At 39.6% G+C, this 27,381-nt stretch overlaps 1 protein-coding gene and 1 non-coding gene across 3 annotated transcripts in view; one reads left to right on the forward strand and one right to left on the reverse strand.

Moving 5' to 3' along the window:
- The window catches only part of PDE4B (phosphodiesterase 4B), a 546,831-nt gene that overhangs the window by 256,027 nt on the left and 263,423 nt on the right, over positions 1–27,381 (reverse strand). The window lies entirely within an intron of this gene.
- Positions 20,655–20,726, forward strand: TRNAC-GCA (transfer RNA cysteine (anticodon GCA)). Its single transcript has one exon. It is a non-coding gene; the product is annotated as a tRNA-Cys (tRNA).

Here is a 27,381-nt window from a genome sequence, read left to right on the forward strand (position 1 = left end):
TCTATTAATTTAATCTGGTCTGATGTAATCTTTAAGGCCAGTGTTTTCTTATTGATCTTCTGCCTAAATGATCTGTCCATTGACGTGAGTGGAATGTTAAAGTTTCATACTGTTATTGTGTCAGTTTCTTCCTTTATATCTCCTAATATCGGCTTCATTTATTTAGGAGCTCCTATAATGGGTGTATAAGTCTTTGCCCTGCTTCATTCCGTATTCCAAGGCCAAATTTGCCTGTTACTCCAGGTGTTTCTTGACTTTCTACTTTTGCATTCCAGTCCCCTATAATGAAAAGGACATCTTTTTTGGGTGTTAGTTCTAAAAGGTCTTGTAGGTCTTCACAGAACCGTTCAACTTCAGCTTCTTCAGTGATACTGGTTGGGGCATAGACTTGGATTATCGTGATATTGAATGGTTTGCCTTGGAAACGAACAGATTCTGTCGTTTTTCAGATTGCATCCAAGTATTGCATTTCAGACTCTTTTGTTGACCATGATGGCTACTCCATTTCTTCTGAGGGATTCCTCAGAATCGAATAGAGTTTTGCCAAGAAAATGCACTGGTCATAACAAACACCCTCTTCCAACAACACAAGAGAAGACTCTATACATGGACATCACCAGATGGCCAACACCAAAATCAGATTGATTATATTCTTTGCAGCCAAAGATGGAGAAGCTCTATACAGTCAGCAAAAACAAGACCAGGAGCTGACTGTGGCTCAGACCATGAACTCCTTATTGCCAAATTCAGACTCAAATTGAAGAAAGTAGGGAACACCACTAGACCATTCAGGTATGACCTAAATCAAATCCCTTATGATTATACAGTGGAAGTGAGAAATAGATTTAAGGGCCTAGATCTGATAGATAGAGTGCCTGATGAACTATGGAATGAAGTTCACAACATTGTACAGGAGATAGAGGTCAAGACCATCCCCATGGAAAAGAAATGCAAAAAAGCAAAATGGCTGTCTGTGGAGGCCTTACAAATAGCTGTGAAAAGAAGAGAAGCGAAAAGCAAAGGAGAAAAGGAAAGATATAAACATCTGAATTCAGAGTTCCGACAGATAGCAAGAAGAGATAAGAAAGCCTTCTTCAGTGATCAATGCAAAGAAATAGAAGAAAACAACAGAATGGGAAAGACTAGAGATCTCTTCAAGAAAATCAGAGATACCAAAGGAACATTTCATGCAAAGATGGGCTCGATAAAGGACAGAAATGGTATGGACCTAACAGAAGCAGAAGATATTAAGAAGAGATGGCAAGAATACACAGAAGAACTGTACAAAAAAGATCTTCATGACCCAGATAATCACGAAGGTGTGATCACTGACCTAGAGCCAGACATCCTGGAATGTGAAGTCAAGTGGGCCTTAGAAAGCATCACTATGAACAAAGCTAGTGGAGGTGACAGAATTCCAATTGAGCTATTCCAAATCCTGAAAGATGATGCTGTGAAAGTGCTGCACTCAATATGCCAGCAAATTTGGAAAACTCAGCAGTGGCCACAGGACTGGAAAAGTCAGTTTTCATTCCAATCCCAAAGAAAGGCAATGCCAAAGAATGCTCAAACTACCGCACAATTGCACTCACCTCACACGCTAGTAAAGTAATGCTCAGAATTCTCCAAGCCAGGCTTCAGCAATATGTTAACCGTGAACTTCCTGATGTTCAAGCTGGTTTTAGAAAAGGCAGAGGAACCAGAGATCAAATTGCCAACATCCACTGGATCACGGAAAAAGCAAGAGAGTTCCAGAAAAGCATCTATTTCTGCTTTATTGACTATGCCAAAGCCTTTGACAGTGTGGATCACAATAACCTGTGGAAAATTCTGAAAGAGAAGGGAATACCAGACCACCTGATCTTCCTCTTGAGAAATCTGTATGCAGGTCAGGAAGCAACAGTTAGAACTGGACATGGAACAACAGACTGGTTCCAAATAGGAAAAGGAGTTCGTCAAGGCTGTATATTGTCACCCTGTTTATTTAACTTATATGCAGAGTACATCATGAGAAACACTGGACTGGAAGAAACACAAGCTGGAATCAAGATTGCCGGGAGAAATATCAATAACCTCAGATATGCAGATGATACCACCCTTATGGCAGAAAGTGAAGAGGAACTAAAAAGTCTCTTGATGAAAATGAAAGTGGAGAGTGAAAAAGTTGGCTTAAAGCTCAACATTCAGAAAACGAAGATCATGGCATCTGGTCCCATCACTTCACGGGAAATAGATGGGGAAACAGTGGAAACAGTGTCAGGCTTTATTTTTCTGGGCTCCAAAATCACTACAGATGGTGACTGCAGCCATGAAATTAAAAGACACTTACTCCTTAGAAGGAAAGTTATGACCAACCTAGATAACATATTCAAAAGCAGAGACATTACTTTGCCAACAAAGGTCCGTCTAGTCAAGGCTATGGTTTTTCCTGTGGTCATGTATGGATGTGAGAGTTGGACTGTGAAGAAGGCTGAGCATAGAAGAATTGATGCTTTTGAACTGTGGTGTTGGAGAAGACTCTTGAGAGTCCCTTGGACTGCAAGGAGATCCAACCAGTCCATTCTGAAGGAGATCAGCCCTGGGATTTCTTTGGAAGGAATGATGGTAAAGCTGAAACTCCAATACTTTGGCCACCTCATGCGAAGAGCTGACTCATTGGAAAAGACTCTGATGGTGGTAGGGATTGGGGGCAAGAGGAGAAGGGGACGACACAGGATGAGATGGCTGGATGGCATCACTGACTCGATGGACGTGAGTCTGGGTGAACTCCGGGAGTTGGTGATGGATAGGGAGGCCTGGAGTGTTGCGATTCATGGGGTCGCAAAGAGTAGGACACCACTGAGTGAATGAGTGACTGATCTGATCTCATCTGATCTGATAATGGGTGTATATATATTTTAATTGCTATATCCTGTTGTTGGAGTGATCTTTTTTTATCATGCTATGTCCTTCTTTGTCTCTTATTACAATATTTGCTTTAAAGTCAATTTTGTCTGATATATGTATTGCTACTCAAGATTTCTTTTTGCTTCCATTTGTATGGAATACTTTTCCAAATTCTCTCACTTTCAGCCTGTGTGCATCTTCACATCTGAAATAAGTTTCCTACAGGCAGCATATATATGGTTCTTGTGTTTTTGTTTTATCCAACCACTCTAGGTCTTCTGATTGGATCATTAGTCTACGTATATTTAAAGATATTATTGATAGGTATGTGCTTATTGCCATTTTGTACATTGTTTTCTGGTTGTTTTCATACTTTTTCATTTCTTTCTTCTTTTGCTCTCTTCTCTTATGATTTGATGGCTATTTTTAGTGTTATATTTAGATTCCTTTTCCTTTTCTTTTTTTTTTTTTTTTTGGCAGGTGTATCTATCATAGGTTTCTGGTTTGTGGTTACCACAAGGTTCATGTATCAATACATGTAATTATTTTACGTTGGTGATTGCTTAAGTTCATTCTAACAACTCTACATTTTCAACTTAGTTCTGCTGCTTTCTCCCTCTCTTCTTCTGGGACTCCTAATGTGAAAGTTAGTACACTTGATTTTTTTCCAGAAGTCTCTTAAACTATCCTCGTGTTTTTAATTCTTTTTTTCTGGTTAGCTTAAATGATTACACCACTCTGTATTCCAGATTCCTGATCCATTCCTTCGTATCATCGAATTAGCTGTTGATTCTTTCTAGTTTTCTTTTTTCCAGTTATTGTTTTCTTCAGCTCCATTTAATTCTTCTTTACATTTGCTAACTGCTGAAATTCTCATTTTCACTGTGTTCATCCATCCTTCTCTTGAGCTCAGTGAGCATCTTTACAATCATCACCTTGAACTCTTTACCCAGTAGATTTCTTACCTCTAAATTTTAGTCCTTTTTCTGAGCTTTTGTCTTATTTCTTCATTTGGAAAGTATTCCTCTATCATTTTGTCTATTCCCTTGTGTTTATTTCTTTGTGTCAGGTAGGTTGATTACATTTCCTGATATAGGAGAAGAGAACTTTTATAGAAGATATCCAGTTGGATTAAAGAGCACAATCCCCTATGGTCATCAGAGCTATATGCTCTAGGAGTACTTTCTGTGTGGGCTCCATTCACCCTTCTGTTGTGGCAGGGCTGACTGCTATGGGCATACTGGTTGCTGGGATTGGCCCGCAGCCCCACTAGCTGGAAAGCCCTGCTTCATGTGGTGGCTGAAGACCCACTGGATGGCATAGTAGGCTTTCCATGTCATTGGCTACATGGCCTTGGGGTGGAGAGTGCAGAGTTGCTGTCGACCACTGATGGGTGGGCTGTCTGCATGGACATGGGGTTGGGGTGCTCAAGGCTGGTGCTGGCCTGCTCCCACCCTCACAATTCTTGGGGTTTCAACTTCCAGTTAGAATTGCTCTTACTTTTTTTTCAATTATTTTTGCTTTCCCCTACAAGCCATCTCTATCAATCAGGACTGAACTTAGCTGCATTAATAGGAACCTAGCCACAAGGGATTAAACAAATTAGTTTATTTTTCCCCCATAACAAGGGATCCAGGGGAGGTAGACCAGAGCTATCGCTTGAGAACCAGGCTCCTTCCTGTTCTATGATCCTCACTGTAAGACTTTTGCCACCCTAGTTATGAAATAGCTATTCATCTTTGTGAGATGGGTGGAAAGAAATGCAAAGTCAGTATGAAAAATACAGATGTCAGCTGTGTCCCCTCTTAAAAATATCCTGAGAAACTTCTGCTTATATCTTAATAGTCCAAACTAAGTTACATATCCATCCCTGGATACAAGGGAGTTTTGAGAAGGTAAGGTATTTTATGTAGAACTTTGCCTCCTAAATTAGAATTAGGTCCCTATTAACAAGGAGAAAAAAGGGGATGGATACAAGTTGGACACCTAGCAGTATCTATACTACCATCTATCTTAGAAGCACCCTGGCTGGCAGAGTGTCAAGGGTCTTCTGACTACATTGTCCTATTCCAATTCACCATTCTTGTTAGTCTCATTATCCTATGTCACTTCTTAATGTTTTGACCATGCTCAGAATGTTATCTTGGATTCCAGATCTAATGTTGGATCTGGACCTATTATTGCCACTATTTTCTTCTCTGCCTGTTGATATCCTCCATATTTGTCAAGGCTCTGCTCAAATGTTTCTACTCAGTGATGCCTTCTTACTTCTCCTGATGAGAATTAATCAACATTTTAGCGTACTAATGGGTTAGACCGTATTAGCATATAATTAGTCGTAGATGGACAACTTTCCCTCATTGGAAGGCAAAATCTTGAAGATAAAGGCTGTGCCTTATATTTTATTGCAGCTCAATGTCTGGCAAAAAAGTAACTCCTCAATAAGTATATTTTATATTAATGTGAAAAAAAGATGTCCTTTTCATCAGAGGGGGCTGGAATGTAAAAGTAGGGAGTCAAGAGATACCTGGAGTAGGGGGGAGGAGCCAAGATGGCGGAGGAGTAGGACGGGGAGAACACTTTCTCCCCCACAAATTCATCAAAAGAGCATTTAAACGTTGAGTAAATTCCACAAAACAACTTCTGAATGCCGGCAGAGGACATCAGGCACCCAGAAAAGCAACCCAACTCTTCAAAAGGAGGTAGGAAAAAATATTAAAAACAAAAAAAAAAGAGACAAAAGAGGGAGGGACGGAGTTCCGTCCCGGGAAGGGAATCTTAAAAAGAGAGAAGTTTCCAAACACCAGGAAACCTTCTCACTGCCGAATCTGTGCCGAGCTTTGGAAGCACAGAGGGCAACATAACAGGGAGAAAAAATAAATAAACAATTAAAACTCACAGATTGCGAGCCCTACGGTAACTCCCCCAGCAGAGAAGCAGCGCAGACGCCTGCATCCACCATTAGCAAGCCGGGGCTGGGCAGGGAGGCACGGCGTGGGCTGCATCGCTGAGAGTAAGAATCTGGCCTGAATACCCTGAGCGCTATCTGAGCGAAATAATTTGGGCTAGCAAACCAGACTGTGGGATATCTACCACGCGAAAAGCCAGCCCTAACCTAAGACCGCCAGGCCCGCACACGGAACAAAGGAATGAACAGAGATAGCTGGCTGCAGATCTTCCCCCTCCGGTGATAGGCAGCCAGAGCCGGAAGGGGGCAATCGCAGCCCCAGAGAGACATTATCTATAAAACTGTAAGCAGGCTTCTTTGCTAACTAAAACTTCTTGGGGGTCTGGACGGTCAACATCTGCCTGAGAAGGTGCGCCGGTTTTACACCCAGATAACCGAGTGGCAGGGAGGCGATACGTCGCAGCATTGGCGCTCGCCAAACACCTCATCACCTGAGCTGCTCGGACCTGGGAAGAGCACAAAACGCAGGCCCAACTGAGTCTGCGCCTCTGAGGACTACCCGAGTGCCTGAACCTGAGCGGCTTGGACCTGGGAGGTGCATGCAGCCCAGGGCCGGCCTCGGATTGTTCCCGGCGGAACAACCTAGAGTCTGAGCAGTGTGGACAGGGAGGCTACACGCGCCATGAGCGGGAGCAGACCCAGGGTGGCTGAGGTACTGCGAGCCCACGCCAGTGTTATTTGTTTGCAGCATCCCTCCCTCCCTCCCCACAGCGCAACTGAACAAGTAAGCCTAAAAAAAAAAAAAAAAGTGTCCTCCACCGTGCCCTTTGTGTCAGGGCGGAAACCAGATACTGAAGAGACTAGCAAACAGAAGAAGATATAACAGAGGGAAACGCCTTGGAAGCTACAGGCAATAGATCAAAACCCTGTGGTTACTACGGACTACATAGGAAGGGGCCTATAGATCTTGAGAAATATAAATCTGACCAAGGAACTAGCCAAAAATGAACTGAACCCACAACACCCACAAAAAAGTCCTAGATATATTTTTATTATTTTTACGATCATTCTTTCTTTTTTTTTTAATTAAAAAAAATTTTTTTAAGTCCTCTATTGTTCCTTTAATTTTCACTTTTATAACCTATTACTTTGCAAAAAAAAAAAAAAGACCCTATTTTTTTCTTCTTCAGCAAACTTCATATATATATATTTTATAATTTTTTGACCTTTTTTTTTTTTTTGGTTTGTTTTTTGTTTGTTTTTGTTTTTTTCTTCTTTTCTTTAACATTGTATTTTTGAAATTCCAAACTCTACTCTAGATTTTTAATTTTCGCTTTTTGGTATATGTTATCAATTTTGTACCTATAGTTTTTTTTTATATAATTTCTGTGACTTTTTTTTTTCCTTCTTCTCTGTTTCTTTCTCTTCATCTTTTATATAACATTGTATATCTGAAATTCCAAACTTTACTCTAGATTTTTAATTTATGCTTTTTGGTATTTAATATCAATTTTGTACCTGTATTTTCTTTATAATTTTTGTTACATTGTTCGTATTTGTTTGTTTGTTTTCTCTCTTTATTTTTCTTCTTCTTCTTCTTCTTCTTTTTTTTTTTAACATTGTATTTTTGAAATTCCAAACTCTACTCTAGATTTTTAATTTTTGCTTCCTGGTATTAGTTATCAATTTTGTACCTGTACTTTCTTTATAATTTTCGTGACCTTGTTTGTTTTTGTTTGTTCGTTTTTTCTCTCTTTCTTTTCCTTCTTCTTTTCTTTAACATTGTATTTTTGAAATTCCAAACTCTACTCTAGATTTTTAATTTTTGCTTTCTGGTATTAGTTATCAATTTTGTACCTGTACTTTCTTTATAATTTTCACGACCTTGTTTGTTTTTGTTTGTTCGTTTTTTCTCTCTTTCTTTTCCTTCTTCTTTTCTTTAACATCGTATTTTTGAAATTCCAAACTCTACTCTAGATTTAAAATTTTTGCTTTCTGGTATTAGTTATCAATTTTGTACCTGTACTTTCTTTATAATTTTCGCGACCTTGTTTGTTTTTATTTGTTCGTTTTTTCTCTCTTTCTTTTCCTTCTTCTTTTCTTTAACATCGTATTTTTGAAATTCCAAACTCTACTCTAGATTTAAAATTTTTGCTTTTATGTATTTGTTACCAATTTTGTACCTTTAAGGACCCAATCTTCAGGACCCATTTTTCACTAGGGAGTGAGATTACTGGCTTGACTGCTCTCTCTCCCTTTGGACTCTCCTTTTTCTCCACCAGGTCGCCTGTGTCTCCTCCCTAACCCCTCTCTACTCTACCCAACTCTGTGAATTTCTGTGTGTTCCAGACGGTGGAGAACACTTAGGGAACTGATTACTGGCTGGATCTGTCTCCCTCCTTTTCATTCCCCCCTTTTATCCTTCTGGCCACCTTTGTTACCTTCCTCCTTCTTCTCTTCTCTGTATAACCCCGTGAACATCTCTGAGTGGTCCAGTTGTGGAGTGCACATAAGGAAGTGACTACTGGCTAGCTCACTTTCTCCACTACTGATTCACCTCATCTCATTTGGGTCACCTCTAACTCCCTCCTCCCTCTTCTCTTCTCCATGTAACCCTGTGAACCTCTCTGAGTGACCCTCACTGTAGAGAAACTTTTCATCTTTAATGTAGATGTTTTATCAATGGTGCTGTATAGAAGGAGAAGTTTTGAAACTACTGTAAAAATAAGACCGATAACCGGAAGCAGGAGACTTAAGTCCAAACCCTGACTCCAGGGAACTCCTGACTCCAAGGAACATTAATTGACAGGAGCTCATCAAATGCCTCCATACCGACACTGAAACCAAGCACCACACAAGGGCCAATAAGTTCCAGGGCAAGACATACCAAGCAAATTCTCCAGCAACAAAGGAACACAGCCCTGAGCTTCAAGATACAGGCTGCCCAAAGTCACCCCAAAACTATAGACATCTCATAACTCATTACTGGACATTTCATTGCACTCCAGAGAGAAGAAATACAGCTCCACCCACCAGAACACCGACACAAGCTTCCCTAACCAGGAAACCTTGACAAGCCACCTGTACAAACCCACACACAGTGAGGAAACGCCACAATAAAGAGAACTCCACAAACTGCCAGAATACATAAAGGACACCCCAAACTCAGCAATTTAAACAAGATGAAGAGACAGAGGAATACTCAACAGATAAAGGAACAGGATAAATGCCCACCAAACCAAACAAAAGAGGAAGAGATAGGGAATCTACCTGATAAAGAATTCTGAATAATGGTAGTGAAACTGATCCAAAATCTTTAAACTAAAATGGAATCACAGATAAATAGCCTGGAGACAAGGATTGAGAAGATGCAAGAAAGGTTTAACAAGGACCTAGAAGAAATAAAAAAGAGTCAATATATAATGAATAATGCAATAAATGAAATTAAAAACACTCTGGAGGCAACAAATAGTAGAATAACAGAGGCAGAAGACAGGATTAGTGAATTAGAAGATAGAATGGTAGAAATAAATGAATCAGAGAGGATAAAAGAAAAACGAATTAAAAGAAATGAGGACAATCTCAGAGACCTCCAGGACAATATTAAACGCTACAACATTCGAATCATAGGGGTTCCAGAAGAAGAAGACAAAAAGAAAGACCATGAGAAAATACTTGAGGAGATAATAGTGGAAAACTTCCCTAAAATGGGGAAGGAAATAATCACCCAAGTACAAGAAACCCAGAGAGTCCCAAACAGGATAAACCCAAGGAGAAACACCCCAAGACACATATTAATCAAATTAACAAAGATCAAACACAAAGAACAAATATTAAAAGCAGCAAGGGAAAAACAACAAATAACACACAAGGGAATTCCCATAAGGATAACAGCTGATCTTTCAATAGAAACTCTTCAAGCTAGGAGGGAATGGCAAGACATACTTAAAATGATGAAAGAAAATAACCTACAGCCCAGATTATTGTACCCAGCAAGGATCTCATTCAAGTATGAAGGAGAAATCAAAAGCTTTTCAGACAAGCAAAAGCTGAGAGAATTCTGCACCACCAAACCAGCTCTCCAACAAATACTAAAGGATATTCTCTAGACAGGAAACACAAAAACGGTGTATAAACTCGAACCCAAAACAATAAAGTAAATGGCAATGGGATCATACTTATCAGTAATTACCTTAAACATAAATGGGTTGAATGCCCCAACCAAAAGACAAAGGCTGGCTGAATGGATACAAAAACAAGACCCCTACATATGTTGTCTACAAGAGACCCACCTCAAAACAGGGGACACATACAGACTGAAAGTGAAGGGCTGGAAAAAGATTTTTCATGAAATAGGGACCAAAAGAAAGCAGGAGTAGCAATACTCATATCAGATAAAATAGACTTTAAAACAAAGGCTGTGAAAAGAGACAAAGAAGGTCACTACATAATGATCAAAGGATCAATCCAAGAAGAAGATATAACAATTATAAATATATATGCACCCAACACGGGAGCACCACAGTACGTAAGACAAATGCTAACAAGTATGAAAGGAGAAATTAACAATAACACAATAATAGTGGGAGACTTTAATACCCCACTTACACCTATGGATAGATCAACTAAACAGAAAATTAACAAGGAAACACAAACTTTAAACGATACAATAGACCAGTTAGACCTAATTGATATCTATAGGACATTTCATCCCAAAACAATGAATTTCACCTTTTTCTCAAGCGCACATGGAACCTTCTCCAGGATAGATCACATCCTGGGCCATAAAGCTAGCCTTGGTAAATTCAAAAAAATAGAAATCATTCCAAGCATTTTTTCTGACCACAATGCAGTAAGATTAGATCTCAATTACAGGAGAAAAACTATTAAAAATTCCAACATATGGAGGCTGAACAACACACTGCTGAATAACCAACAAATCACAGAAGAAATCAAAAAAGAAATCAAAATTTGCATAGAAACGAATGAAAATGAAAACACAACAACCCAAAACCTGTGGGACATGGTAAAAGCAGTCCTAAGGGGAAAGTTCATAGCAATACAGGCACACCTCAAGAAACAAGAAAAAAGTCAAATAAATAACCTAACTCTACACCTAAAGCAACTAGAAAAGGAAGAAATGAAGAACCCCAGGGTTAGTAGAAGGAAAGAAATCTTAAAAATTAGAGCAGAAATAAATGCAAAAGAAACAAAAGAGACCATAGCAAAAATCAACAAAACCAAAAGCTGGTTCTTTGAAAGGATAAATAAAATTGACAAACCATTAGCCAGACTCATCAAGAAACAAAGGGAGAAAAATCAAATCAACAAAATTAGAAACGAAAATGGAGAGATCACAACAGACAACACAGAAATACAAAGGATCATAAGAGACTACTATCAACAATTATATGCCAATAAAATGGACAACGTGGAAGAAATGGACAAATTCTTAGAAAAGTACAACTTTCCAAAACTGGACCAGGAAGAAATAGAAAATCTTAACAGACCCATCACAAGCATGGAAATTGAAACTGTAATCAAAAATCTTCCAGCAAACAAAAGCCCCGGTCCAGACGGCTTCACAGCTGAATTCTACCAAAAATTTAGAGAAGAGCTAACACCTATCCTGCTCAAACTCTTCCAGAAAATTGCAGAGGAAGGTAAACTTCCAAACTCATTCTATGAGGCCACCATCACCCTAATACCAAAACCTGACAAAGATGCCACAAAAAAAGAAAACTACAGGCCAATATCACTGATGAACATAGATGCAAAAATCCTTAACAAAATTCTAGCAATCAGAATCCAACAACACATTAAAAAGATCATACACCATGATCAAATGGGCTTTATCCCAGGGATGCAAGGATTCTTCAATATCTGCAAATCAATCAATGTAATACACCACATTAACAAATTGAAAAATAAAAACCATATGATTTATCTCAATAGATGCAGAGAAAGCCTTTGACAAAATTCAACATCCATTTATGATAAAAACTCTCCAGAAAGCAGGAATAGAAGGAACATACCTCAACATAATAAAAGCTATATATGACAAACCCACAGCAAACATTATCCTCAATGGTGAAAAATTGAAAGCATTTCCTCTAAAGTCAGGAACAAGACAAGGGTGCCCACTTTCACCCACTTTCATTACTATTCAACATAATTTTGGAAGTTTTGGCCACAGCAATCAGAGCAGAAAAAGAAAAGGAATCCAAATTGGAAAAGAAGAAGTAAAACTCTCACTATTTGCAGATGACATGATCCTCTACATAGAAAACCCTAAAGATTCCACCAGAAAATTACTAGAAATAATCAATGACTATAGTAAAGTTGCAGGATATAAAATCAACACGCAGAAATCCCTTGCATTCCTATACACTAATAATGAGAAAACAGAAAGAGAAATTAAGGAAACAATTCCATTCACCATTGCAACGGAAAGAATAAAATACTTAGGAATATATCTACCTAAAGAAACTAAAGACCTATATATAGAAAACTATAAAACACTGGTGAAAGAAATCAAAGAGGACACTAATAGATGGAGAAATATACCATGTTCATGGATTGGAAGAATCAATATAGTGAAAATGAGTATACTACCCAAAGCAATTTATAGATTCAACGCAATCCCTATCAAGCTACCAACAGTATTCTTCACAGAGCTAGAACAAATAATTTCACAATTTGTATGGAAATACAAAAAACCTCGAATAGCCAAAGCGATCTTGAGAAAGAAGAATGGAACTGGAGGAATCAACCTACCTGACTTCAGGCTCTACTACAAAGCCACAGTTATCAAGACAGTATGGTACTGGCACAAAGACAGAAATATTGATCAATAGAATAAAATAGAAAGCCCAGAGATAAATCCACGCACATATGGACACCTTATCTTTGACAAAGGAGGCAAGAATATACAATGGATTAAAGACAATCTCTTTAACAAGTGGTGCTGGGAAATCTGGTCAACCACTTGTAAAAGAATGAAACTGGACCACTTTCTAACACCATACACAAAAATAAACTCAAAATGGATTAAACATCTAAATGTAAGACCAGAAACTATAAAACTCCTAGAGGAGAACATAGGCAAAACACTCTCCGACATACATCACAGCAGGATCCTCTATGACCCACCTCCCAGAATATTGGAAATAAAAGCAAAAATAAACAAATGGGACCTAATTAACCTTAAAAGCTTCTGCACATCAAAGGAAACTATTAGCAAGGTGAAAAGACAGCCTTCAGAATGGGAGAAAATAATAGCAAATGAAGCAACGGACAAACAACTAATCTCAAAAATATACAAGCAACTCCTACAGCTCAACTCCAGAAAAATAAACGACCCAATCAAAAAATGGGCCAAAGAACTAAATAGACATTTCTCCAAAGAAGACATACAGATGGCTAACAAACACATGAAAAGATGCTCAACATCACTCATTATCAGAGAAATGCAAATCAAAACCACTATGCGGTACCATTTCACACCAGTCAGAATGGCTGCGATCCAAAAGTCTACAAATAATAAATGCTGGAGAGGGTGTGGAGAAAAGGGAACCCTCTTACACTGTTGGTGGGAATGCAAACTAGTACAGCCACTATGGAGAACAGTGTGGAGATTCCTTAAAAAACTGGAAATAGAACTGGCTTATGATCCAGCAATCCCACTGCTGGGCATACACACTGAGGAAACCAGAAGGGAAAGAGACACGTGTACCCCAATGTTCATCGCAGCACTGTTTATAATAGCCAAGACATGGAGGCAACCTATATGTCCATCAGCAGATGAATGGATAAGAAAGCAGTGGTACATATACACAATGGAGTATTACCCAGCCATTAAAAAGAATACATTTGAATCAGTTCTAATGAGGTGGATGAAACTGGAGCCTATTATACAGAGTGAAGTAAGCCAGAAGGAAAAACATAAATACAGTATACTAATGCATATATATGGTATTTAGAAAGATGGTAACAATAACCCAGTGTACGAGACAGCAAAAGAGACACTGATGTATAGAACAGTCTTATGGACTCTGTGGGAGAGGGAGAGGGTGGGAAGATTTGGGAGAATGGCAATGAAACATGTAAAATATCATGTAGGAAACGAGTTGCCAGTCCAGGTTCGATGCACGATGCTGGATGCTTGGGGCTGGTGCACTGGGACGGCCCAGAGGGATGGTATGGGGAGGGAGGAGGGAGGAGGGTTCGGGATGGGGAACACATGTATACCTGTGGTGGATTCATTTTGATATTTGGCAAAACTAATACAATTATGTAAAGTTTAAAAAAAAAAAAAAGAGATACCTGGAGTAATGGGTAAGTTTGGCCTTGGAGTACAAAATGAAGCATGGCAAAGGCTAACAGAGTTTTGCCAAGAGAAAGCACTGGTCAGAGAAAACACCCTCCAAGTGACAACTCTACACATGGACATCACCAGATGGTCAATGCTGAAATCAGACTGATTATATTCTTTGCAGCCGATGATGGAGAAGCTCTATGCAGTCTGCAAAAACAAGATAGGGAGCTGACTGTGGCTCAGATAATGAACTCATTAATGCAAAATTCAGACTTATATTGAAGAAAGTAGGGAAAACCACTAGGCCATTCAGGTACGCCCTAAATCAAATCCTTTATGATTATACAGTGAAAGTGACAAATAGATTCAAGGGATTAGATCTGATAGAAAGATTGCCTGAAGAACTATGGACAGAGGTACATAACATTATACAGGAGGAAGTGGTCAAAACCATTGCCAAGAAAAAAAAAAGCAAAACGGCAGAATGGTTGCTGATGAGACCTCACAAATAGCTGAGAACAGAAGAAAAGCAAAAGGCAAAGGAAAAAAAGAAAGATATACCCATCTTAATGCACAGTTCCAAAGACTAGCAAGGAGAGATAAGAAAGCCTTCTTCAGTGATCAATGCAAAGAAATAAAGGAAAAGAATAGAATGGGAAAGACTAGAGATCTCTTCAAGAAAATGAGAGATACCAAGGGGACATTTCACGCAAAGATAGGCACAATAAAGGACAGAAACAGTATGGAACTAATAGAAACAGAAGGTATTAAGAAGAGGCAAGTATACACAAAAGAACTATATAAAAATAATCTTAATGACCTGGATAACATGGTGTGATCAGTCACCTAGAGCTAGACATCCTGGAGTGTGAAGTCAAATGGGCCTTAGGAAGCAGCACTATGAACAAAGCTAGTGGAGGTGATGGAATTCCAGTTGAGCTATTCCAAATCCTGAAAGATGATGCTGTGAAAGTACTGCACTCAATATGCCAGCAAATTTGGAAAACTCAGCAGTGGCCACAGGACTGGAAAAGGTCAGTTTTCATTCCAATCCCAAAGAAAGGCAATGCCAAAGAATGCTCAAACTACCGCACAATTGCACTCATTTCACATGTTAGCAAAGTCATGCCCCAAATCCTTCAAGCTAGGCTTCAACAGTACATGAACTGTGAAATTCCAAATGTTCAAGCTGGATTTAGAAAAGGCAAAGGAACCAGAGATCAAATTGCCAACATCCATTTGATCATCGAAAAAATGAGAGAGTTCCAGAGAAACATCTACTTTTGTGTTATTGACTATGCCAAAGCCTTTGACAGTGTGGATCACAATAAACTGTGGAAAATTCTTCAAGAGATGGGAATACCAGACCACCTGACCTGCCTCCTGTTAAATGTGTATGCAGGTCAAGAAGCAACAATTAGAACTGAACATGAAACAATGGACTGGTTCAAAATTGGGAAAGGAGTATGTCAAGGCTATGTATTGTCACCCTGCTTATTTAACTTTCATGCAGAGTACATTATGCAAAATGCCAGGCTGGATGAAGCACAAGCTGGAATCAAGATGGCCAGGAGAAATAGCAATAACCTCAGATATGCAGATGATACCATCCATATAGCAGAAAGTGAAGAGTAACTAAAGAGCCTCTTTGTGAAGGTAAAAGAGGAGAGTGAAAAAGCTGGCTTAAAACTCAGCATTCAAAAAAACCCAGGGCATCCAGTGCCATTACTTCGTGGCAAATAGATGAGGAAACAATGGAAACAGTGACAGACTTTATTTTCTTGGGCTGCAAAATCACTGCAGAAGGTGACTGTGGCCATGAAATTTAAAGATTCTGGCTCCTTGGGAAAAAAGCTATGACAAACCTCAAAGGTGTATTAAAAAGCATTATTTTGCCAAAAAAAGGTCCGTATAAAGTTATGGTTTTTTCCAGTAGTCATGCATGGATGTGAGAGTTGGACCATAAAGCAGGCTGAACATTGAAGAATTGATGCTTTCAAATTGTGGTGCTGAAGAAGATTCTTGAGAGTCTCTTGGATTGCAAAGAGATCAAAGCAGTTAATCCTAAAGGAAATCAACACTTAATATTCATTGGAAGGACTGATGCTGAAGCTGAAGCTCCAATATTTTGGCCACCTGATACAAAGGGCTGGCTCATTAGAAAAGACCCTGATGCTTGGAAAGATTGAAGGCAGGAGAAGGGGACAACAGATGATGAGATGGTTGGATGGCATCACCGACTCAATGCACATAATTTTGAGCAAGCTCTGGGAGATGGGGAGGGACAGGGAAGTCTGGCATGCTGCAGTCCATATCGCAAAGACTCAGACATGACTGATCGACTGAACAACAACTACAACATACACTTGTGATTTTTTTCTTGATTTTTCAAGCATTTTCTGTGCTTCTTTTTCTAAATTACTATCTGGCTTCTGTGTTGAGATTCTCACTCTGCATCTACATTATAAATACTTGCTATAACACAGATGCAAAGCATGAAATTTGAAGTGAACTCTCTCTCTGTCTCAGCTATTTTCCATCTTATTCATCCACTCCCTGATGCTGGGAGGTTTTCTTTAGAGATCTTTCCTGGTGGTTGATGTGAATGTTGAAGACAACCCTCAAATGTTTGTTCCTTCTAGCCCTTCTATTTTGAAGGATAGATATATTGGGCTGGCCAAAAACTCATTTCAGGTTTTTTAGTAACATTATATATATGTGTGTGTGTGTGTGTGTGTGTGTGTGTGTCTTACAATATTATAATATCATTACATTGGATTATGACCCTGACACTGCAAATGAAATACACAGCTGGCCCCACAAGGCCAATTTTGTGCATACAACTAACAGCAACTTGGTAATTTTCAATTCACTTGTGGATTTTTCCTTGCAGAAAAACAAAACAGTTCAGAAACTGTTCCTTCTGAACAGTAGGGTTATTTTTAAAGCAGGTGTTCTTATAAATAAAGTCTATTGCGCTTGCTTTCTATTGTTGTTTTCTGTTTTAAAAAAAAACACACTGTGAGTATGTTGGCATACTGCAATAAAATTCAAGTTCTTCCTAAGGTTTTCTTTATCAGAAATATTTCCATACTAAATTCTTGGCAAAGGACTGTATAAGACCTGGACTAATTTGGGGGAGAGCCTTGTGAAGCAACTTGTGAACTGGCAGAGGTGACTCTGAATCTTTTACAGCACCATCTTTTACTGACTTTTTTAGAGGTTACATAGAATTGTTTCATTTTCATGATACCTCAGGTGCATAACACCTTGCGTTGCTTTCCTAGTTGGAGCAATGACTGACCTGGAAGGGAAGTTCATGTGGTCACTTATCATCAATCAAGACTGGCTGAGGAAATGCTGCTCTGAGGCAATGTTTAAGATGTCCTTCATGCCTTTCCTCTCATAGACCCAGAGAAAATTATATATTATGTTGTGATTTCTCCTATAAGCATGGGAATGACTCCTTGCTTCTAAGAAACCCAGAGTCAAAAACAGTCACCTGTAATGGAAGTTATATCCCAGGGCAAATCACAGATTTCTGAGATAGCTCTTCACTCTCTCTTTTTCTTCCTAACTCAATCTCCTTTCCCTTATATCTCATCCTCCAATAAACTGGGGAATAAGATATTGAAAATATCAGAGACCTAAAAAAAGAAATTACTTCTAAAGACTGGTTCACTAAAATAAAGTTTTCTCCAGGAACCCTGGCTCAAATCTTTCTGCCCTGGTTCAGGGTAGGTTTCTCTCCTGTGTATTCCCAAAGCTCTCTGCATGCAGTACTGGCTGCTAGGACAGCACTGGAGAAGGCAATGGCACCCTACGCCAGTACTCTTGCCTGGAAAGTCCCATGGACAGAGGAGCCTGGTGGGCTGCAGTCCATGGGGTCACACAGAGTCAGACACAACTGAGTGACTTCACTTTCACTTTTCACTTGCATGCATTGGAGAAGGAAATGGCAACCCATGCCAGTGTTCTTGCCTGGAGAATCCCAGGGACAGTGAAGCCTGGTGGGCTGCTGTCCATGGGGTCACACAGAGTTGGACACGACTGAAGCGACTCAGCAGCAGCAGCAGCAGGACAGCATTTACCACAATACACTATTCCAAGTTTCTCTCAACCTGAGTTCTGAGTGCTCAAGACCAGGATCTTGTGTCTTAATAAACCTTAGCATTCTCAGTGCTCAGGTCACTAAAAAGAACACAGTAGGAGCTTAATAAATGTTTACTAAATGAATGAAGATGCTTTTGAACTGTGGTGTTGGAGAAGAGTCTTGAGAGTCCCTTGGACTGCAAGGAGATCCAACCAGTCCATCCTAAAAGAAATCAGTCCTGAATACTCATTGTAAGGATTGATGCTGAAACTCCAATACTTTGGCCACCTGATGGGAAGAACTGACTCTCTGGAAAAGACCCTGATGTTGGAAAAGATTAAAGGCAGGAGGAGAAAGGGTCAACGGAGGATGAAGTGGTTGGATGGCATCACCGACTCAATGGAGATGAGTTTGAGTAAACTCCGGGAGTTGGTGAAAGACAGGGAGGCCTGGTATGCTGCAGTCCATGGGGTCGCAAAGAGTCGGACATGACTGAACGACAGAGCTGAAATGAATGAAGAGTAAAATTCCTAAATTATAGCATATATATATATATATATATATATATATACACACACACACTCGCACACACAAACACATACACATATGTGGTACATATTTAACTTTGGATTGACATCTTTGACAACCAAAAGCTAGTAAAATTCTGCATCTGTTGAAGAACAGCATATGTGAAACCACTGTATCCAGACAGAGACCTAAAACGTTAATATGATGTTTTTAAATATATCTCACAAGCTTCAAAACAGAGATCTAAAATGTAAGTGGGTGGCAGAAGTAGGGAAACCAACTGCCACAAAGCTAATTTTCAAGAGAGCAAAATGTATGTGAAATCATATTCCAAGTAGTAGAGCAAGAGCAATCTGTAATACGCCTACTCCTTCCAATGAAAATGTACCCTTCACATATCTAAGACTTAACTCTAGCTTTAATAAGCACACATATCACATTCAAGCACTGTCATAAGCTGAATGATACCTCCCTGTATTCAAATATATCCACAGTTCCTGAAAGTCAAAAGAACTTTTAAAAGATAGATATCTTTAAAGTTGGACAAAATAAACATAAAGATTCCTATAAACAGTAAAAAAAACACAACTGATTTTTTAATTTTTGCATTATAAAACAATGCCATTTTTACTTTTCACTTTTTTTGTAGAGTACAAATGGAGACATTTAACACATTTTGCCATTTTTTTTCCCTCACATGATTAAAGAAGCTTCAGCTCTTTTGACATTTAAATTATATTTTATGCTGCTTATGTAATGATGTGTCATTCTTTGCATTTAATTTGTAGTTGTAAAAGTTGCATTGAATCTTTTGTTTCCTGGCTCTCTATTTTTAAATCTGAGAAGCTTTGCTGACCTTTTCCCAGTTTCTGGCCCTCTCCAAGGGAATTTCGTCAATTAGCTGGCCTTTCTGGGCTTACCAGATTGGCTCTGCAGAGTGTGAGCACCAGCCAGAACAAATTGCATGTTAACCAATTGCTCTCCACCCTTCACATCACTTTTTATCTGGGTAAGAAGAGTTTCCATAAGGTCGCAAAGACTGAGACATGACTTAGTGACTCAACAACAACAACAACAAACAAGAACAGTTTAAAAGGAGCATCAGGAACATCATCAAGAGGAAAAGAAGCACCTCTTCTCAAAGCATTTTCCATTTCATTTGTTTCATATATGTATCTGTATAACTATTATTTTTCCTAGGCAGAGGCTATGTTTTATTTGCTTTGAATCTGCTTCAGTCACTAGCATTGAGTCTTATGTCAAATGGAGGCAGATCATTGCTGTCAACAGTATCACGCCAACTACCATTTATTAATACACTAAGTGTCTCATACAGGTCAAGAGTAGTCCTATACCTAGTATACACACAATGGGATGCCTGATGAAAACTTATTTTTCCCAATAATGTGTCCACCGCTTTTCTAGCGAGAGCTGGAAGGCAGTAAGTATCTGGCCCTGGAGCAGATATGTATTCTTACAGAAAGAATCACTTCAGTGGCTGTTCTGAGTAAGAAGCCCTATTGTTTCATGAGGGAGGGTGTAGAAGGAAGAAGGACCTTCAAAGACGCCTATACCCAAATGCTCCAGAATTTGTGAATATGTTATGTCAAAAGGCAAATGATACAAAATAATTAGATATGTTAGATAAAATATAATTAAGATATAATAGATATAATTAAAGTTACGGACTTTAAAGTAGGAAGATGATCTTGTATTATCATGGTGAGCCTAATCTAATCAAGGTGAGTCCTTAAAAACAGAGAATGCTCTTCTACTGGAGGCAGGAGAGAGATAAAGCAGAAGGCAAAGTCTGGGGGATTTAAAGTGAGAGAAGGATGAGGTTTTGCTGGTTTGAGAATGGAGGGGAGAGTGCAACATGTCCACTAAGGGATTAATAGAGGCTCCTGGCTGACTTTCAGGCTTCCCTGGTGGCTCAGACGGTAAAGTGTCTGCCTGCAATGCAGGAGACCCAGGTTCAATCCCTGGGTTGGGAAGATCCCCTGGAGAAGGAAATGGCAGCACACTCCAGTATTCTTGCCTGGAAAATCCCATGGATGGCAGAGCCTGGTAGGCTACTGTCCATGGGGTCGCAAAGAGTCGGACATGACTGAGCAATTTCGGCACAAATAAACAAGGACCATAGCTACAACAAACTGATTCTGCCAAGAATCTGCATGAACTTCAGCCCCAGACCCACCCTCCCCAAAAGGAAAGCAGTCATGCTGATACACTGATTCTAACTTGGGAGTCTAAGCAGTAGAGCCAGTTCAACCAAACTGCACTTGGGATTCTGATATCAAAACTCTGAAATAATAAGTGCTGCTCTAACTCACTCAATTTGTGATAATTCATTACATCAGCAATAAAAACATAATGCAGAGGTTGTGCCCAGACCCACTGGATCCTGATACAAACTGTCCCTCCCAACACATCTTTGGATAATTTATATTTATCCACACCTATGTGGATAAATTAATGAGAAATCCAGTAAATTTTTAGCAGTGGTTAAAGAGCTTCCTTGGAAGAAAAAAGGATAAAGACTCTCACCTGCTTGCTTTTTGGAGATTTTTATTTTATATAGGAGTGCAGCTGATTACTGCAGAAAAAATGAAGAAATAACTTCAGAAAGAATGAAGAGACGGAGCCAAAGCGAAAAGAACACCCAGTGTGGATGTGACTGGTGATGGAAGTAAAGTCTGATGCTGCAAGGGCAATATTGCAGAGGAACCTGGAATTTCAGATGCATGAATCAAGGCAAATTGGAAGTGGTCAAACAGGAGATGGCAAGAGTGAACGTGGACATTTTAGGAATGACAAGGACATTTTAGGACATTTAGGAACTAAAATGTACCAGAATGGGTGAATTTAACTCAGATGACCATTATATCCACTACTGTGGGCAAGAATCCCTTAGAAGAAATGGAGTAGCCATTATAGTCAACATAAGAGTCCAAAATGCAGTACTTGGGATGCAATCTCAAAAATGACAGAATGATCTCTGTTCGTTAACAAGGCAAACCATTCAATATCACAGTAATCCAAGTCTATGCCCCAACCAGTAATGCTGAAGTGGCTGAATTTGAATGGTTCTATGAAGACCTACAAGACCTTCTAGAACTAACACCCCCAAAATATTTCCTTTTCATTATAGGGGAGTAGAATGCAAAAGTAGGAATTCAAGAAATAGCTGGAGTAATAGGCAAATTTGGCCTTGGAGTACAGAATGAAGCAGGGCAAAGGCTAATAGAGTTTTGCCAAGAGAATGCACTGGTCATAGTAAACAACCTCTTCCAACAACACATGAGAAGACTCTACACATGGACATCATGAGATGGTCAATACATAAATCAGATTGATTATATTCTTTGTAGTCAAAGATGGAGAAGCTCTATCTATACAGTCAGCAAAAACAAGACTAGGAGCTGACTGTGGCTCAGATCATGAGCTCCTTATTGCTAAATTAGACTTAAATAGAAGAAAGTAGGGAAAACCACTAGACCATTCAGGTTTGACCTAAATCAAATCCCTTATAATTAAGGAAGTAGAAGTGACAAATAGATTAAAGGGAATAGATCTGATAGAGTACTTGCAGAACTATGCACGGAGGTTTGTGACATTGTACAGAAGGCAGTGGTCAAGAACATCCCCAAGAAAAATAAATGCAAAAAGGCAAAATGGCTGTCTAAGGAGGCCACAAATAGCTGTGAAAAGAAAAGAAGCAAAAGGCAAAGGAGAAAAGGAAAGATATACCCATTTGAATGCAGAGTTCCAAAGAATAGCAAGGAGAGATAATAAAGCCTTCCTCAGTAATCAATGCAAAGAAATAGAGGAAAATAATAGAATGGGAAAGACTAGAGATCTCTTCAAGAAAATGAGAGATATCAAGGGAATATTTCATGCAAAGATGGGCACAATAAAGGACAGAAACAGTATGGGCCTAACGGAAGCAGAAGACATTAAGAAGAGGTGGCAAGAATACACAGAAGAACTATCCAAAAAAGATCTTCATGACCCAGATAATCACAATAGTGTGATCACTCACCAACAGAAGCTGGAATCAAGAGGCTAGGAGAAATGTCAATAACCTCAGCTATGCAGATGACACCACACTAATGGCAGAAAGTGAAGAAGAACTATAAGAGCCTCTTGATGAAAGTGAAAGAGGAGAGTGAAGAAGTTGGCGTAAAGCTCAACATTCAGAAAACTAAGATCATCGCATCTGGTCCCATCACTTCATGGCAAATAGATGGGGAAATAATGGAAACAGTGAGAGACTTTATTTTGGGGGGCTGCAAAATCACTACAGATGGTGACTGCAGCCATGAAATTAAAAGATGCTTGCTCCTTGGAAGAAAACCTATGACCAACCTAGACAGTATATTAAAATGCAGAGACATTATTTTAACAAAAATGGTCCATCTAGTCAAAGCTATAGTTTGTAGTCATGTATGGATGTGATAGTTGAACTATAAAGAAAGTTGAGCACTGAAGAATTGATGCTTTTGAGCTGTGGTGTTGGAGAAGACTCTTGAGAGTCCTTTGGACTGCAAGGAGACCCAACCAGTCCATCTTAAAGGAAATCGGTCCTGGATATTCATTGGAAGGACTGATGCTGAAGCTGAAACTCCAATACTTTGGCCACCTGATACTAGGAATCGATTCAAAGGAAAAAACCCTGATTCTGAGAAAAATTGAAGGCAGGAGCAGAAGGGGACGATAGAGGATAAGATGCTTGGATGGCATCACCAACACAACGGACATGAGTTTGAGTAAGCTCCAGGAGTTGGTGATGGACAGGGAAGCCTGGCTTGCTGCAGTCCATGGGGTTGCAAAGAGGTTGACATGACTGAGAGCCTGAACTGAACTGATGATAGTTGATTAACAATTCTGTGTTCATTTCAGGTGTACAGCAGAGTGATTCAGTTATACATAAACATGTATGTGTTCTTTTTCAAATTCTTTTCCCATTTAGGTTCTTATAGAATATTAAGCAGAGCTCCCTGTGCTATACAGTAGGTCCTTGTTATTTATCCATTTTAAATTTAGTAGTGTGTATATGTCAATCCCAAACTCCCAATTTATCCCTCCCCTCCAAACTTTCCCCTGTGGAATCATGTTTGTTTTGTAAGTCTGTGATTCTGTTTCTGTTTATAAATAACTTGTTTTTTTTTCAAGTTATTATAACATATTACTATGCACTGAGAAGATTCTAACTTAGATTTGTTAGCAGTAAAATAAAGTAAAGGTCCTAAGAGGGAATTTACTTGAGAAAATTAAGCCTGGTCTGGTAATTTGGATTTAGTATCAGAGTCTAAGGGTTTATATACATGCAAATACAGACAAGTTCCCTTGAAGTACCTGATGATTTCTCTTTAATCAATTAAATTCAACAGATACTTGCTAGTGCTGAGTATTAGTAAAAGTGCCAATATTGTTAGTGCTATAGCTGTCCTTGGCTATAGGACAGCTTTCTGTCCTTTCTTTCATCACACCCCATGAGGTGATGAAAATGCACACAAAGAAGTAATCAGGTTTAACCGTTTACCAGCAGTTATCTTCTTTCTTCCCTGTATCTTCTAATCACCCCTCACTAATGCCTGTTTTCCCTCAGCCCATGAGCCTGCTTAAATCTCTCATTCCAAAATCATTAATCTCACATTCCCGCTAACATCTAAGATCTCTCCTCTTTCATCTAAACTTCTCAAAAGGCTTTACCCCTCCCCCTTCTTTTACTGTATTTGCTTGATTTGGTAATGACTGATCTCCTAATTGCTACATCTAACGTTTTCTTATTCTGCTGCTACTCCTAAGTCACTTCAGTCGTGTCCGACTCTGTGTGACCTCATAGACGGCAGCCCACCAGGCTCCCCCATCCCTGGGATTCTCAAGGCAAGAACACTGGAGTGGGTTGCCATTTCCTTCTCCAATGCATGAAAGTGAAAAGTGAAAGTGAAGTCACTCAGTCATATCTGACTCTTAGCGACCCCATGGACTGCAGCCCACCAGGCTCCTCCATCCATGGGGTTTTTCCAGGCACGAGTACTGGAGTGGGGTGCCATTGCCTTCTTCGTTTCTTATTCTAGTTCTTATCTATTCACACGTATCTGATATGCTGAGTATGCCCTCCTTCTTGAAACCCAGTCTACAATTTCTGTGACTCCTTCCTCTCCTGGTTTTCTTACCTTGATGACTATTGTTTCTGTCTCTCTCCTTCTCTGCTTCAGCTCTCTTTCTGAATGATGGTTTCCACTAGCAATCTGTCCCTATTCACTTGTCTTTTCACATGAGCATTTTCCTAGGGGAGGTGGGGGTCTAAACATTTCAGTCATAACTTCTAATGAAGCAATTCACACACCTCTGAAACAGGATCTGAAAGTGGGATTCGATCGACTTGGGTTTTGACTGAGGCCCCAAGACAACAGATGTCAACTAGTACCATGTTCTAAAGTGAAGTTCTATAGTACCTGAGCAAAACTGAAAGTGGAAAGCACATCTCAGGTTAGAGTTGTACTAATGTATCTTCACAAACTGAAAGTACAGGGGTAAGGACGTGGAGGAGAGATAAGTAATGAGTCAAAGGAGACAAACTGCTGGTGTGTGTAGTCAGCACAGTTCAGTACACACCTCTCCAATGCATCCATGGAAGTGCTCAAAAGGGAAAGAATCACCTTGAAACATCTGGAACAACCATAGCAACCCGATACCAGATTATGCCAAATAGATGGGGAAACAGTGGAAACAGTAAGAGACTTTATTTTGGGGGGCTCCAAAATCACTGCAGATGGTGATTGCAACCATGAAATTAAAAGACGCTTACTCCTTGGAAGGAAAGTTATGACCAACCTAGACAGCATATTCAAAAGCAGAGACATTACCTTGCCAACAAAGGTCTGTCTAGCTAAGGCTATGGTTTTTCCAGTGGTCAAGTATGGATGTGAGAGTTGAACTATAAAGAAAGCTGAGCGCAGTAGAATTGATGCCTTTGAACTGTGGTACGGAGTAGACTCTTAAGAGTCCCTTGGACTACAAGGAGATCCAACCAGTCCATCCTAAAGGAGATCAGTCCTGGGTGTTCATTGGAAGGTCTGATGTTGAAGCTGAAATTCCAATACTTTGGCCACCTGATGCAAAGAGCTGACTCATTTGAAAAGACTCTGATGCTAGGAAGGATTGAGGGCAGGAGGAGAAGGGGACGACAGAGGATTGGATGGTTGGATGGCATCACCAACTCACTGGACATGAGTTTGTGTGGGCTCTGGGAGTTGGTGTTGGACAGGGAGGCCTGGTGTGCTGCACTTCATGGGGTTGCAAAGAGTCAGACATGACTGAGTGACTGAACTGAACTGAACTGAACCAGATTATACTGGTGCTATTCAAGAGAGACTTTCTGATCCTTAGTTTTCTCCTTCCTTCCATGTATTGTCTGCTCACAATACAGTAAGGCAGGAGCTTTGACTTTAAATGCAGATTTGAAATTTCAACTATGACATGAGATCAGATATGTTCATTACTAAATGAGACTACTTGGGTAACTATGCTATGCTAATTCACTTCAGTCGTGTCCGACTCTGTGTGACCCCACAGACGGCAGCCCACCAGGCTCCCCCATCCCTGGGATTCTCCAGGCAAGAACACTGGAGTGGGTTGCCATTTCTTTCTCCAATGCATGAAAGTGAAAGTGAAAGTGAAGTCGCTCAGTCGTGTCCGACTCTTAGCAACCCTGTGGACTGTAGCCTTCCAGGCTCCTCCGTCCATGGGATTTTCCAAGCAAGAGTACTAGAGTGGGGTGCCATTGCCTTCTCCAACTTGGGTAACTAAAAGTGACCAAAAGAGCTCAATGACTACTGTCTCTGAAGTTGCATTTATTAAATATACTGAATACATCTATATTACTGGCCCAGACTCTTCTCTGGGCTTCATGTTCATAATTCTAACATTCAACCACACATCTTCACCTAGATGCCTTAAGTAATACACGTTCAAACTAAACTCTTCCTTGACTAAACTTATTTTTACCTCTATTTTTCTCAGATGGGATCAATCTTGATTTCCATCTTTGATTTCCTTATTTATGTCAATATCCCCAACAGCCAAATCAATTTCTAAGCATTGCTCTATTCTTAAAACTCTATTCTCAATGCCATTGTGCTAGCTCAAGTCTTCTTCATCCCTGTTTTCATTGGACTACTGGACTAACTTCCTTGACCATGGTCTTGATATGTTCATCTCCAGCTGACTCAATGAAGCTCTGCATTGTGGTTACCTATTTAAAATCAAAATCTGATGGTATTGATGACCCTTTGGTGATTTCTCATCACCTGAAAAATTATCTTATCAGAGTATTCTGGCCCTTAACTATTTCTCCATTTTCATCTCTAGTTACATTTTGCTTTAAATTGTATGCTTAGCCATACTGATATGTCTGAATCCTCTGCTTCTACCAACACACATCAATGCCTGGGCATTTGCTGCTTTACTGTCCTGTTCTGTTACTGATACAGTGGAATGTTTTTCTCACCAATCCTCCTCATACCATCAAACTCTTCATCCTCTAAGACCCAATTTCGGTATCAATTCCTTCAGAAAGCCCATTCTAGCATTATTTTTCCTTATACAGACTATGTAGTTACCTCTCTTATACATGATGTA

The sequence above is a fragment of the Bos javanicus genome, chromosome 3, assembly GCF_032452875.1.
Source record: "Bos javanicus breed banteng chromosome 3, ARS-OSU_banteng_1.0, whole genome shotgun sequence".
In the NCBI taxonomy this organism is placed as follows: domain Eukaryota; kingdom Metazoa; phylum Chordata; class Mammalia; order Artiodactyla; family Bovidae; genus Bos; species Bos javanicus.